The sequence below is a fragment of the Mesocricetus auratus genome, unplaced genomic scaffold, assembly GCF_017639785.1.
Source record: "Mesocricetus auratus isolate SY011 unplaced genomic scaffold, BCM_Maur_2.0 Super-Scaffold_100707, whole genome shotgun sequence".
Lineage (NCBI taxonomy): Eukaryota > Metazoa > Chordata > Mammalia > Rodentia > Cricetidae > Mesocricetus > Mesocricetus auratus.
The window spans coordinates 11,979,495-11,984,282 of NW_024429269.1; the positions used below are offsets into that span (position 1 = coordinate 11,979,495).

A 4,788-nucleotide genomic window follows, 5' to 3' on the forward strand; every position below is an offset into this window, starting at 1 on the left:
CTGGATACGGGGTGGTTCTGTACTTCATGATTGTCTCTGTTCTATGCTCTCCTGGAAAGTGTTGTCAGAACTACGCACTCATCTCAGGGTCCAAGACTCCAGTAGCAACTACACCAGTCCTGTAATTTCTCACAACTGGCTGGCATGTAACTCAAATAAATCGATATTGCTTACACTATTGTCAGGGTTCTCTTACTTGAATCTTAAATTGTTAAATATTGTAAGAGGTTTGGAATGCCTTGACAATTCTCCCTAAAATTATTCATAAAATCCAGTAGACAGGCATAGTGATATTTATCTGACTGAAAAAAGAGTGCTCTCTGTGGAGTTGTGTGAAATGACTAATAGGAAGCCACCACACCCCACATCCTCCCCAGCCCTGTTAGGCTTTGCAGGGAGGAGCAACTCAGAGGTTGCAGGCTTTATTCGCTGCGTTTCCCCTCCCTCTTCCGCAGCAGTCGCTCTCCAGATCCTTTCACGTGTATTTATGCTGCAGGGACAGCTCCACCCCCTCCCCGTGTCCTTCTGTCACTCAGGATTATGCCCTGGTTTCCCATGGAACAGGGTACTGAGGGACACTCATTTAAGCTGACCGTGTTCCCAGGGCAAGTGTCCTCTCTCTGTGTGCTTATGGGGGAGGGGAGTGGGATGGGGTAGAAGGAAAGACTGGCTTTTCTCACCCACCTCCCCCAAGCGAGGGAGGAGGCCAGCTTTTCTTGGAAATGGCTGATTCTGGTGGCTCTGGGGGGCTTCTGATAAGTGATTCTGTGGGTGCTACCAACTGTGTCATGCTGTACACATCACCAGCCACATTACATGGGCAATCCCTTCCTGAACACTGCCCTGTGCCCTCCCAGCCATGCCTGTGCTGTCCTGGCTTCTGTCTCCGTTCCTAACGTAGACCTTTCGAATCGCAGTTGCCTCATTTGTGTCTTCAGCCCTGCTTTCCTACAAGATTCACATGTATTCATGTGTTCCCAAGCAAGTGCCCAGCCAGTCCATGGAGCTATGATTCCTCCCTGGTCTACCCAGTGCCACTTCCTGCAGAACACACCATACCCTGTAAAGCTCCATCAAAGCAAGCCAGGGTGTCTGTGGGGACGCCACTGAGCTTTGATCCTCTCTGATATCTTGTGCTGGACACAAACCACCGAGGCTCAAAAGGATGCTGGTTTTTGTTTTGTTTTGTTTTGTTTTTTTGCAGTTCATATTTTACACATCTCACTGTGTCACAGACCAAGATGCTGCGACAGCACCCCCCTTTCCTTAGGAATGAACTTCGACATTCCAGCACCAATGCAATTCTGTTTGTGGCTTGATATCCTTTAGGAATTCCTGGAGAAAAGTAGGCTCCCATTCCCCCAACCCGCCACTGCCTTTTCTATGAGCTAGGCTGGGGCTCTTTGCCTATGCTGCCTCTTTGCCCACCCCTTCTTTGATCTAACACTTCAGCTCTGTTTTGAAATGTTCATCAAAGAGCATGACTTTAGTCCCTCTCTGCTTCCTAAGTAACCAGGGTCCTCCCTGGAGGGCCACAGGTGCACATGCTCTTTGACCTCTAGTTTTGTTTTTGTTCCACAGAATATGAAAATCTATTATTGTGTTTCCATCATCAAAATTTATGATGTGTGTCTCCTTGCCTTTGTGCTGGGCCAAAAGAGACACATTGGCTACTCGAACGGCCTTCAAGCAGACTCCAGGAGTATCAGTATCGCCTATGGCATGCTCTTTTTGACCAAATCCAGTAACCAGAGCATTATCGCTTTCCTCAGTGAAGTTCGAGCAGCCATCTTGGGTACTGGCACTATGATTTTCCTGCCATACTTGGTGATCTGCACCCTCACACACTTCCTGCTAGCAGAATTTGCCTGAGAAGCATCTCCAGCAGGATTGGTCTCCAGGGCTGTGACCGAATGGGCTTTCTTCTGTTGTTTGTCATGCCACTCTGGGCCTGTTGGTGACTGTGGGGACTCATGGCAGTATGGAGACTACGACAGTAGCCCATCTGCTGACACCAGAGGCCCAAGAAAAAGAGGTGACCCCTGGTTTTAATTACATATGATTAACATGCTGTTAGCATGTAGCTCCCTTGTTCAATAGCTGATTTCTCCATCATCTCTGCTACAGAACCCTAACTCTTCTGAGGCTTCTCTTCCAAGACTAGAGGCTTCTGTATTCTGTGCGTGGACTCTGTATTGGACACTAATACAGACATCTACTAATAAGGAATTGCTCCTGTCATTACTCACTTTGGATAGAATCAGCAAATAACCAGCCAGGAATTAAGGCAAAAGTGTAGGTAGAAGGAGGTTTACTGTGGGTATCCTAATAAAATAATGAGCATGCCAGCAATCTATCTATATGTCCACAGATGAGTACCTGGTTGAATAAATAGTAGCGTATCCACACAATGAAAAATTAGCTATTAATGCTAGTAATTCTTGGTGATTCTCAAAGAGTCCAAGGATGGACTCACCCAGGGGCATGTTAAAAATACAGATTTCTGGGGAGGGATCCCAATTACTGACTCATAAGTTCTGGGAACAGATGGCAATTTTTACAGGCTTCTGCAGTGGAAGTGCACATTAAACCTGAAAAGAGTGTCACTGTGGAAGTTAGTTAATCATGAGGACAAATGGTCCTGATACTGTCAGCCTAGCAGATATGGAAATGGAAGAGTCAAGGATGGATCTATATCTATATGTATCTATATCTGTTATCATCTATATCGATCTATCTCTGTCTATCCATATCTATCTCTATCTCTATCTCTATCTTCGTGGATTACTGTGCTCTTAACCAAGTCAGAACTTTCACAAGAGCTGTGGCTTATATTCCTTTTCACTTGTCACTTGAAAGGAGATGGCAGGGGGACAGCTATGGAAGAGAAACGTCCTTTCTCTTGCATCTGCTTGACTGCCCCTGCACCAAGCTATAGTCTTTTCACAGCGAGCTCTCTAAAGCTGATCCACCTGGAAAAACACTCATTGCTAGTCACTAGGGGCAGGCAACGCAAAACCACAGTGAAGTGTCACTTCACACCCACTAGAGTAGCTGGGAAAATACGTTAATTAAGGGAAATACCAAATTTTACAGAAACCAAAACAGAACCCTTGTATATTACAATGTCAATGAAACCAATGTTGTGTGTGTATGTGTGTATGTGTGAGTGTGTGTGTGTGTGTGTGTGTGTGTGTGTGTAAAATCAGAATTGTTGCAGAAGACAATTTGGTATTTGTCCAACAAGTTAAACATAAAATTACCATATGACTGAGAAATACTAGTTATATGTATATTTGCAAGGGAATTGAAAACAGACATTCAAATATCTATACACAAACTATTACTAAGGAATATTATACATGATTGTCAAAACTGTCTAGTGATTATCAACTGAAAAAGATTAAACATAATGTGGTATATCTATACAATGGAATTTTATTGAGCCATAAAAATGAATGAAGTCCTGAATCATGCTGCAACAGAGATGAACATTTAAAGGGTTTTTCTGGGTTAGAGAAGCCAGATGTCAAAGGTCACATGTGACAGGCATGATGGTGCTTGCCTTTAATCCCATCACTTGGAAGGTAGAGGCAGACAGATTTCTGTGAATTTGAGGCCAGCATGGTCTACATAATGAGTTCGGGGTCACCTGGAGCTACATAGTGAGAGCCTGCCTCAAAATAAATGAATGGCCACATGTTGTATGGTTCCACTTACATTAAACACCCATGAGAAAGAGAGAGAGGGAGGGAGTGTGGTGATTACCCTGCACAAAGCATTTTTGCCCTCTACAAGAGAGGGAGGGAGGGAAGGAGAGAGAGGGAGAGAGAGACAGACAGAGAGAGAGAGAGAGAGAGAGAGAGAGAGAGAGAGAGAGAGAGAGAGAGGGAGGTAGGGACGGAGGGAGGGAGGGGGAGAGAGAGAGAGGGAGGGAGGGAGAGATCTGACTTGTGTTTTCCAGGGTCTAGAGTAGGAAGGAGGAATGGAAAGTGATTGCTTATTAAACACAGTTACCCTTTTTATGTAATGAAAATGACTTGGAACTAACCAGAGGCAATGGTTTCAAATCTTTTGAATATACGAAATGCTTCTGGATTGAGTAAGGGTTGAGTGAAGTCCCAAGTGGATGTGTATTGTTGAAAAGGGCACTGCCATGTCAGGGAGCCCAATACCTCAGAGTGGTAAAGCCTCCCACAGTGAGTCTCAGAGGGCTGGCAAAGCTTTCCCCATTCTGAGTGCAAATATTGACAGTGTGTGCAGAAAATGCCTCCACAGCTTTCTCTCCCACCATGTTTACAGCCTGAAGACCGCTTCCCTGCAGATACCCAGATTAGCTAACCCTGCCTCCTTGATCCAGCTGTGTAATAACCCTGCATTCTTATTTATCTGTATGTAATAATGTGCTTCCCTGCTCAATTGTATATAATAAACACCAGGTGCTGAGGTTTCTCTGTCAGAGATACACTACCCAGTCTCTCTCTCTCTCTCTCTCTCTCTCTCTCTCTCTCTCTCTCTCTGTGTGTGCACGTGTTTGCCATTTCTTCATTCCCTTGCTACCCCAATCAGAACAGAACAGTCCTTGGAGCTGTGCAAAGAAATGCAAGGATGTGGCAGGACTATGATTAGTTGCAGGCAGACATGGTGGGTATGCCTGTAATGGTGGATATGCCTGTAATGGTGGATATGCCTGTAATGGTGGATACGCCTGTAATGGTGGATATGCCTGTAATGGTGGATATGCCTGTAATGGTGGATATGCCTGTAATGGTGGATATGCCTGTAATG

The 4,788-nt window shown here is 45.0% G+C and overlaps 1 pseudogene; it reads right to left on the reverse strand.

Annotated features, from left to right (window-relative positions):
• Positions 1 to 1,440: 1,440 nt before the first annotated feature.
• LOC121137793 lies at positions 1,441 to 2,005 on the reverse strand (annotated as a pseudogene).
• Between the last annotated feature and the right edge of the window lie 2,783 nt (positions 2,006 to 4,788).